Source organism: Lissotriton vulgaris, chromosome 7 (assembly GCF_964263255.1).
Source record: "Lissotriton vulgaris chromosome 7, aLisVul1.2, whole genome shotgun sequence".
NCBI lineage: Eukaryota > Metazoa > Chordata > Amphibia > Caudata > Salamandridae > Lissotriton > Lissotriton vulgaris.
The window spans coordinates 10,934,491-10,945,474 of record NC_141695.1 but is presented as its reverse complement, the minus strand read 5'-3'; the positions used below and the strand labels follow the sequence as shown (position 1 = coordinate 10,945,474).

Sequence of the window (10,984 nt, the reverse complement as noted above, 5' to 3'; positions counted from 1 at the left end):
CTGAGTGCCCGGATTCTGCTGCTGTTGCCTGCTTGGCCCTCTTGCTGCCACCTCTCCTTAGGGCCCCTGCTCTCCAGGCTTGTCCAGGCTTGCCACCGCTCTCCAGGCTTGCCCTCGCTCTCCCCCGCTCCGCTTTCCTGCTCTTTCTAACCCCCCTCTGCTCCCCGCCGCTGCTCTCCTGCGGCCCGCCCCCTTCTCCTGTCTCTCGCTCTCCATTCGCCGCCCCACTCCCGCCTCCCAGCTGCTCCTCCCTCCCACTTCGCCATAAATGGTGGGGACCGCGCGTACGCGCAGCGGCCACGCGCAGCGGACGCGCTGATTGCGCGCCATAGGCAAGACCGTCTATGCCCGTCCACGCCTGGACCGCGCCCAGCGCCAGAACCCCTGGACATCACCAGAGCCAGCCAACCTGACTGAGCTACGACGCCGCCACCCTCCACACACTCAACACCGGCCGACATCCAGCCTGCTACCAAGCCACCCCGAAACGCACCCACGGAGCCTTCACCTGCCATGCCTGCTACTTCACCTGCACTCGGTCCTGCACCGCTCCAGCCAAAACAGCCGCCAACAACAACCACCTAAAGTGCATCCTGCTCAACACCCGCTACATCCACAGGCACTCCGTCGAACTATGGGACCTCCAGGACAAAACTGCACCAGACGTCGCCTTCTTCACAGAAACTTGGATGAACGCCTCCTTAGCCCCCGACATCGCCATTGCCATCCCAGACGGCTACAAGATCATCCGGAGGGACTGCGTCAACCAGACCGGAGGAGGCATCGCCATCGCCCACAGAAACACTATCCGCATCACGACCAACACCGACAACACGCTCGCCACCGCAGAGCACCTGCACTTCCAGATTCACACCGACCCCAAGACCACCCTCAGAGGAACCCTCATCGACAGACCCCCGGCACCACGCTCACACTTCAGCGAGGCCATCGCAGACTTCATCAGCCCGCTCGACCTTGCCTCCCCAGACTACATCCTCCTAGGAGACCTCAACTTGCACCTGGAGAACGACCAGGACAACAACACCACCACCGCCCTACTAGACAACCTCGCCAACCTCGGATTCAAGCAACTGGTCAACACTCCCACCCATTACGCTAGCCACACGCTCGACCCCGTCTTCTCCTCCAGCAACCACATCTCCACAGCTGCGTACACTTCAACTTCAGGAAAACAACGACCCACCACCGCCCTCAACAAACCCTCTGAAGATGCTGGAGCAAGATCACCACCAACCGACTCACCACCTCCTTGAGCCTAAACCCTCCCACCAACACCACGGACCCCAACGAAGGAGCACGCAACCTCACACAGTGGATCACCGACTGCGCCGACACCCTTGCTCCACTGAAAAACCCTCCCAGCAACCTGAACAGCAAGAAAGCAGCATGGTTCACCAACGATCTCAAAGACTCCAAGAAATCCTGCCGTGACCTCGAGAAAAATGGCGCCACAACCAGTCAACGGATAACATGTCAGCCCTCAAGAACTCCACCCGCAAACACCACCAGCTGAACCGCACCACCAAAAGGTCATCCTTCTGAGAACGACTGGGCAACAACACCCAAAATAGCAAGGAACTCTTCAGCGTCGTGAAAGAGCTCTCCAACCCCAACGCCAGCAACATTGATATCACGCCTTCTCAAGACCTCTGCAACTCTCTGGCCACCTTTTTTCACCGTAAGATCGTCGACATACACGACAGCTTCGGCGCTCAGAACTCGTACCCCACCACCGAACCTACACCCCCCACCACCACCCTTTGCGCCTGGACTCCGGTCAGCACGGAAGATACCACCCACACGATGAACACCATCCACTCGGGCTTCCCAGCCACACCACATCTTCAACAAAGCCGACTCCATCATCGCACCCAAACTTCGGGACATCATCAACAACTCCTTCATATCCGCCACCTTCCCGGAGAGCTGGAAGCACGCAGAGATCAGCGCCCTCCTGAAGAAACCCACCGCAGACCCCTCAGACCTCAAGAACTTCCGCATCATCTCGCTCCTCCCCTAGCCCTGCAAAAGTCATCGAGAAAACCATCAAACAGCTGACAGCCTTCCTGGAGACAAACGGCTCCCTCAACCATCGCAGTCCGGATTCCGAGCGAACCACAGCACCGAGACAGCCCTCGTCGCGGCCACCGACGACATCCGCACCATGCTGGACAACATAGAAACCGCCGCCCTCATCCTGCTCGACCTTTCGGCTGCGTTCGACACAGTCTGCCACCGCATCCTGACAACCCGCCTCTGCCCCGCCCGGATCCAAGGAAAGGCTCTGGAATGAATCACCTCCTTCCTCTCCGACAGAACCCAAAGAGTCCGTCTCCCGCCCTTCCTTGCAGAAGCCACCAAGTTCATCTGCGGCGTCCCTCAAGGCTCCTCGCTCAGCCCCACCCTCTTCAACATCTACATGAGCCCCTTCGCAGCCATTGCACGCAAGCACAACCTCAACATCATCTCCTACGCCGACGATACCAACTGATCCTCTCCCTCACCAACGACCCCTCTTCCGCCAGAGCCAGCTTCCAGGACGGAATGAAAGACATCGCAGACTGGATGAAGCTCAGCCGCCTGAAACTGAACTAAGACAAAACGGAAGTCCTCATCCTCGGCCCATCCATCTCTGCCTGGGACGACTCCTGGTGGCCCCCTGCTCTGGGCCCCCCACCCAAGCCCACGGACCACACACGCAACCTGGGCTTCATCCTGGACTCCTCCCTCACGATGGCCAGGCAAGTTAACGCCGTTACCACCTCCTGCTTCAACACACTCTGCATGGTCCGTAAGATCTTCCGCTGGATCCCCACTGGAACCAGGAAAACAGTCACCCAGGCCCTCGTCACCAGCCGTCTGGACTACGGGCACGCCCTCTACGCTGGGACCACCGCCAAACTACAGTAAAAGACTCCAGCACATCCAGAACGCCTCAGCACGACTCGTCTTGGACATCCCCCGACACAGCCACATTTTCGCCCACCTGAGGGACCTGCACTGGCTCCCGTCAGCAAGTGGATCACGTTCAGACTCCTCACTCACGCACAAAAGGCTCTCCATGACTTGGGCCTTTATACCTCAACAACCGCCTCATGTTCTACACGTCAACCCGCCAGCTCCACTCCGCAAGCCTCGCCCTCACCACCGTCCCACGGATCTGCAGAACCACCACCGGAGGAAGATCCTTCACCTACCTGGCGGCCAAGACCTGGAACACCCTCCCCACCCACCTACAACTCACCCAGGACCATCTCTCCTTCAGGAAGCAACTCAAGACCTGGCCTTTCGAGCAGTAGCAGCACCTCCCAGACCCCCCCCCCCGCCCTCCCCCCTCCCCCAGCGCCTTGAGACCCTAGCGGGTGAGTAGCGCGCTTTACAAATACTCTTGATTGATTGCATTGTACACCCAGATACTGGAGTTGTGAAGATCATAAGCTCTATGCACCGTACACCCAGATATTGGAGCACTAAAGATCCTAAGCTCTATGCATTGTACACCCAGATGCTGGAGTAGAAAAGATCCTACGCTCTATGGACCATACACCCAGATACTGGTGCCCTGAAGATCCTAAGCACTAGGCATTGTAAATGCAGATACTGGAGCGGTAAAGATACTAGGATCTATCCACAGTACACCCAGATACAGGAGCTCTAAAGATCCTAAGCTCTATGTGCCGTACACCCAGATACAGGAGCTCTAAAGATCCTAAGCTCTATGTGCCGCACACCCAGATACTTGAGCACTAATGATCCAAAGCTCTATGCACCGTACACTTAGGATCTATACAACTCCAGTATCTAAGCTCTATGCACAGTATACCCAGATACTTGAGCATGAATGATCCTAAGCTCTATGCACTGTACACCCAGATACTAGTGCACTAAATTCCAAAGCTCTATGCACCGTACACCCAGATACTGGAGCTCCAAGGATGCTAAGCTCTATGCATTGTACACCCAAATACTGGAACACTAAAGATCCTAAGCTCTTTGCATTGTACACCCAGATACTGGAGTAGTATAGATCCTAAGCTCTAGGCACCGTACACCCAGGTACTGGAGCACTAAAGATGCGAAACTCTTGGCACTGTAAACGCAGATACTGGAGTAGTAAAGATACTAAGCTCTATGCACCATACACCCAGATACTGGAGCTCTAAAGCTCTATGTACCATACACCCAGATACTTGAGCACTAATGATCCAAAGCTCTATGCACTTTACACCCAGATACTGGAGCTCTAAAGATACTAAGCTCTATCCACCGTACACCCAGATACAGGAGCGCTAAAGATTCTAAGTTCTATGCACCGTATACTCAGGATCTTTACTACTTAAGTACCTGAGTGTACAGTGTATAGAGCTTAGGAACTTTACTACTCCATCATCTAAGCTCTATGCACCGTATACCCAGATACTGGAGCTCTAAAGAACCTACGTTTATGCACCAAACATCCGGATACTGGAGCCTTAAAGATACAAAGCTCTATTCAACATACACCCAGATACTGGAGCACTACAGATCCTATGCACCGTACAGGCGCGCTAAAGATCCTAACTCCTATGCACCACACACCCAGATACTGCAGTGCTACAGATCCTAAGCTCTAGGCACACTTGGAATACTAAAGCCACATTTAAGTTTGTGGGGAAACTTCATAGTGTGCAGCTGGTGCTAACATCCATAAAATCTGTGGAGTTACCAGAGAGCGCGGAGCATCTTTTACCTGCTGCATCTATTACTCCTGGTATCATTACTTTAGGTTAAGCTGATAGCAAGTGGGGGCCATTATAGCCTCGACTAGAAACACAACGACGTTATGTCTTCCCATGTTGTATGGCTAATCCTAGCTCTTTGTGCTTGTAAAGTTTACTATCATGGTGCTATACGGCAAAGTATGCCCTTGCATCACAGCCTTCATACCATCGACGGTAAAGCTGAATGGAAATTAGGGGAAAGCAATACTTGGTATTAGTATCCCTCCCCAGCCACAGGATAATTTTATAATTTTTAAAATCTCCTGGGAAGATTAAAGAGCCTGGGAACAATGCCAGCCTCTCCTGTAGTGTCATATATAGTTCATTGTATTTATATAGTACTTACTACCCTTGATGAGGCCTTGAAATGCTTTGCGAGGAGTAGCACGCTACTCCAGAATAATCAATATTGCGACCATAAAGGAAACACAAGTCCATCAGCTGCAGTCCAGTCCGCAAGGTATTTACAAAGAGTTAGCAGAGCTGGAGGCCAGAGTGGACTGTGAAGTAACATACCAATATTTTTCCCTCATGGGAGTGAATAATTCATAGTCACTATGAGATATCGTACTTTCCTGGGCGTTAAGTATGGAATATTTGCCTCTATCCAGGACTGTTTGACCCATGCATCGAGGTCTTTGACATTAATGTTACTATTACAATATTGGAATCTTCCACTCTTTGCTAGGTTTGTTGCTTTTTACTGCTACCAACCTTTCTTTCCCTGCGCTTCCTACTCAGTAGCCCACCCAACCGCGGATGGTATTTTCTTACCCTTCCCAACAAGGGATCAGTTACAGTGCATCCATAGAACATTGTTAGCACATGGGCACTGACACCCCCTCAACTCCCTCCCATTAACTAAATTACTGGGTTTCAGATCTGGACATTTTAATACATTTGAATGCAAACAAATAAGATGAAGATAAAAGATTCTGTTGATTTGCAGGGGCATAGATGTCTAACTTAAGAATGCACATCAGCTGCCTGATACCAGTCATGAGTTTAAAACACCTTTAAACATGGCCGAGGTTTAGGGAATGAATGAAAGTCAGGCTCAGGAGCTTCAGGACTCTTAAGTTTTTAGGAAAAGAAAAAAGGTGGTATAGTTGATAGGGGATATCCACTAATGATTATTTATGTAACTGGCAATATTATTTGACGGTGCTAAAGGGTAGAGGAGAACCACCTGCCTCTCTAAACCTCTGATTTGAAAACCAACCGAACAGTGCAAAATTCGAAAACCCTAGCACACGTGAGAAATCAATACAATCTTATTCGGACAGAAGTAAAAACACAACACAATTGACGGATCGTATCAGTTCTTTTTCTCTTATTTAATCAGACTTCCCGAAGTTCGGGGTCCATGTTAGGGCGTGGCAGCCCCCGGCCCTCCAGGCATCAAATGGCCCTTCTTGTGTAGGACGAGGAAAGGCCGGGTTAAAGTTATAGGTGTAAAGGGAGATGGGAATGTCGCCAATCGCTCATCACCCGAGATCGAGTCCCATACCTTCAGGGTGGTGGCCGTGGGCGTACTAATGTACGCGTTCCTGGGTCTATCAACCATGGGCTTCTAGACCAGTCCCAGATCGTTCTCCCTGCCACACTCCTATTGATGTGTAGCCAATGTTTTTCGGACATCAGCTGGGACCACTCCACCAGGACACGAAGTTGCGCTGCCTTGTAATAGAGGTGCATGTCGCGGAGACCCACCCCTCCCACCTTTCTCGGGCGTCAGAGGGTTGCAAAGGAAAATCGCGCCCGACTACCTTGCCAGATGAAACGGAGCATCAGAGATTTAATAAGTCGGAAAAGGTCTGCTTCTAGCGGTATAGGCAATACCTGAAAAAGGTACAGAAGCTTGGGAAGTAGGGACATCTTGAGCGCGTGGATACGCCCCAGCCAGGATATAAACATAGGCTTCCAACGTGCCAGCTCGCTCTGAATCCCCGCAAGGAGAGGGGAGGGAAGTTGGCGGAATAGAGTTTCCCTATAGTGGGGGTGAAATGAACTCACTAATATAATATGGAGGAGAAGGACCAAGGCAAAGGCGACAGCGGCCGGAGGCAGTCAGCCTCAGCTAACGGGAGCGTGAGGTTAAGAATGTAGGACTTACTGTAATTGACCTTGAAACCAGCCACCCTCTCAAAGCGCGACAGGGCATCTTGGACATGGGGCAGAGAATGAGCAGGGTCTGAGAACGAAAGCAGGACATCGTCAGCGAAGAGGGAAATCTTATGCTGCTCCCCCGTGAAGGGCAAACCCCTTATGTCCGGATTTTCCCTCATGGCCAGAGCCAGGGGCTCAATGCTCAAGGGCAAATAGTAGGGGAGACAGAGGACAACCCTGCCTAGTGCCCCGTGAGTGTGGGAAAAACGCTGACAAGTGACCATTAACCATGACTCTAGACCAGGGGTTGCTATGGTTCGCCTTCACCATGGTTAGGAACTTGGCTGAGAAGCCAAATGCCTCCAGGGTCCGGAACAGGTAGTTCCAGTCAACTCGGTCGAAGGGCTTTTCGGCATCCAGGCCCACCAGGACCGCTGGGATCTTGAATTGGTTGGCCTTTTCAATGAGGTGGATCACTCTTCTGGTGTTATCATGAGTTTGACGCCCTTTAATAAAGCCAGATTGGTCCGGGTGGATGAGGGCCGGCATCAAGTCCTGGAGCCTATTCGCGATAATGGGGGGAGTACAACTTGGCGTCAACGTTAAGCAGGGCTAACGGTCTGTACGATGGGCATCGGGAGGGATCTTTCCCAGATTTAGGGATGACCGATATCACGGCTTCCACCATGGAGCATGAAGTCAATCCTTCATCTTCCATGCCATTGAACAATCGTACCAAGAAGTCACTCACCTCAGTGGCAAAGGTTTGGTAAAAGAGGGCGGTGAAGCCGTCTGGCCCAGGTGCTTTATGGGGCTTCAGCGCTCTAATGGCCTCCACCACCTCCTCTATGGTAAAAGGGGCCAAGAGCAGCTCGTTCCATTCCGCGGATACCAGGGGGAGTGGGCACGACCTCTGGTACGCCCCCTGTACCTCGGGGTCAAGAGCGTCCGCCGAGTACAGAGCCGCGTAGAAGTCCCCAAAGAGGCCCGCTTTGGCTTCGTCCTGGTGTGTCAAGGAGATCATCCGGTCTCATAACCCCCCTATATATTCCTTCTCCCTCTTGTCCCCAAGTTGGCGGGCCAGGTGTTTCCCCACCTTATTCCCCTGGGAATAGGAGAGGCGCCTCAGCTTCAGTAAGGTGAATTCCGCTCTGTTATTATAATGAGCTCGGAGTTTGCCCCCAATTGCCGTTAGTGGTCGTAACATTGTTCTCGAGGGGTTCTGCTTATGTGCCCATTCCAACTCTGAGAGTTCCTTCTCCAGGTCCTCCCTTTCAGCCCGCCGTTGTTTATTAAGGGCAGAGTTGAGAGTTATGCAAGTACCCCGTATGGTTGCTTTGAAGGCGTCCCATACAGTAAAAATTGAAGTGTCATCTTCGAGGTTGATTCAAAGTAGTCGCGAATGGCCGTACGTAGTTCCTTGCAGGACGGCTCGTCTCGGGTTAATGAGGCTGGGAAGGACCATTTGTGGTGAACGTTTGTACCCGGCGTCAAGTTTAGGCAGATCGCAAGTAAACTGTGATCCGAGACAGATAGAGGGAAAATTCTGCCCTCACGTAGGTCCCCGCTCAGCGACTGACTTAAGAAAATATGGTCTAGCCGGGAGTAAGAGTGGTGGACATGAGAGTAGAAGGTATAATCCTTAGAGTGGGGGTGAAGGACGCGCCACCCGTCTACAAGTCCTAGGTTCCCTATGGTGCGTTGTGCGTCCTCAGAAAAAAGTCCCGCTCCCGACCTTTGGTGATGCAAGCTATCCATGTCTCTGTCCCAGACTAAGTTAAAGTCTACCATGACAACTAGGGCACCCTCAACAAAGTACTCTACCCCTCGAAGCAAATCTTGCAGAAATGTATTCTGACCCACATTGGGGGCATATAGGACTATGAATGTAAACACCCTTCCATGCAGCCCGCCCTTGACCATGAGCCATCAGCCCGCCCTATCACTACGCACTCCCATAGGCTGGAAGTGGAGGGTCGAGCAGAACAAGAGAGCCACTCCTCTATGTTTCGTGGAGGCCGAGGATATATAAATAAGGGGGGAACTGCTAGTGTTTAGGCAGGTTTCGTCCTTCTGAGCTAGATGGGTCTCCTGAAGGCCCACCACATCCAAATGGTGATCGAGCACATATTTCCACACTTTCTGGCATTTCTGGGGGGAGTTCAGACCTTTTACAATCCACGTTCCTAAGGTGACAGGCATCTGGTAATGTGAACCCCCCTATGCTCAATCAGTAGAAGTAAGCTGGCAGGGATCCCGCCTCCCAGTTCTTCCCACCCGGCCCCCTCCAAATCCCCCCCGCATGTGAGTATGACATTGAAAAGAACATTCCCCGAATGGCACCATTTCTTGCAACAGAGACATAACCCTCCTAACCCCATTTCAAGTGCCCCCAGTGTAACGTACCAGAACCAGAAGCTCCATACGCAGTCATGCAGCCACATTCTCCAGCTACCACCACTACCCCCCCTCCCCTCTCCCCTTTCCCCAACCCTATCAAAAACTCAACAGAACATAATGAAGCAACAAAGAGTCTCATATAGAGGCCCAGAAGAAGGACCACAAGAATTGACAACCCCAGGATGTGGACGTCCGTAGAAACCCTCGGGGGACGGGGGTGGTGGTACCAGTTAGTGTACCCCCAAGTCTCCGGCCCGGGGTGTCTTCCCAAAAGTACAAAAGAACCCACGGTACCCGAGAGGGAGGCGTCCCTCCGACGCCAATCAACCTTCCTCCCTGGGCTCAGGCCGCCCCGGAGCTATCCTGAGACGACGCCTCCGTTACCGTTGGCACAGAGGCAACTGCTGCGCCTCTCTCCTGCAGGCTTACCGTGGGGTCCGGCCCCCCCCGAAGCAGCCGTCCGACCCACTCTTTGCCAGGACGGGGAACGCCGGCTCCGCCTCGTCGGGGAGCCTCCTCGAATCGGGGAAGGTGCAGCGTCGTCTATGCCCAGGAGGTTCTTGGCTTCTTGCAGGGATCTGACTTGAACCAACCTGTTCTGCCATCTGAAGATAAGGCGAAAGGGATGGCTCCAGGAGTAAGCCACGCTCCGGTCTCGCAGGAAGACTGTCACCGGCCGAAAGTCGCGTCTCTTCTGAAGCGTCGAGGCCGCTAGATCCTGGAAAAGCTGGGGACGATGGTCCCTAAATTGCAAGGAAAAAATCCCTTGAGCTTTCCGGAGTATATGTTCTTTCAGTTGGAATTCGTGAATGCAAACCAGGATATCGCGGCAGACCAACTCTGTGGACTCTGTCCATGCGAATCTCGCGAAGGTCGTCTTCTCCCAGGATTTGCAGGAAGAGGTCCTCTACATAGTCCCGTACGTTTCCAGCTTCCCCATCGCAGGGTACGGCTCGGATGTGAATGTTGTTCCGGCGGGACCTGTTTTCCAAGTCCTCCGCGTGGGTCTGGAGGTCCAGATTCTGCACCGTGAGTCGGATGACGTCCTGCTGGAGCTGGTGCACCTCTCCCACCATCCCCAAGTCATGGTCTTCCAATGTGGCCACTCGTTCCCCAATGCCATCTACATCCCTCCTCACCTCGCGGAGATCCGAAGCGAGCTGGGAGCGGAGCTCCGAAATGTCCTCCATTATAGCAGAGAAAAGTTTCAACATAAAGGCCTTAGTGGCTGGCGCATCATCGTCTTTCTGCTTGGGAGAGGCGCTGGCACCCGGCGACGCCGCTTGCTGGGCTCCCCTTGGCGGGGCCTCCTTGCCCGGTTTTTCTTTACGGGGCTTGGTGGACATCACGTCAGCTCCGTCTTCCCCCCAGCCAGACCGTGGGCCAGACCGGGTTCCCCGCCGCCGGCTCAAATCGCTCACAGCGATGCTGCAGCTCACACAGGCGGCTGTATGGAGCTAGCCTCGGGGGCAGGGGGGGCACCAAGGACCACACAGGGGCACCCAGCTGTTTCCTTCTTCAGCAGTCCGCCCTCTGGGTTTACAAGGGCCAGGCCGGGGAACCCTTGGGCAGAGTAGTGTGAAAATCCAGGTTCGTGACAAGGCCCGGACCTTGTCGGCCACCCCCCTCACGTGTCGCCGGGGCTCCCGCAATGGTCTCACCCACCGATGGATTCCACTTCCCTGCTGCGTCTT

General features: G+C 53.4%; 1 protein-coding gene across 1 annotated transcript in view; it reads right to left on the bottom strand.

Moving 5' to 3' along the window:
• The window catches only part of LOC147700504 (double-stranded RNA-specific adenosine deaminase-like), a 131,970-nt gene that overhangs the window by 65,781 nt on the left and 55,205 nt on the right, over positions 1–10,984 (bottom strand). The gene's annotated exons all lie outside the window — the stretch shown is intronic.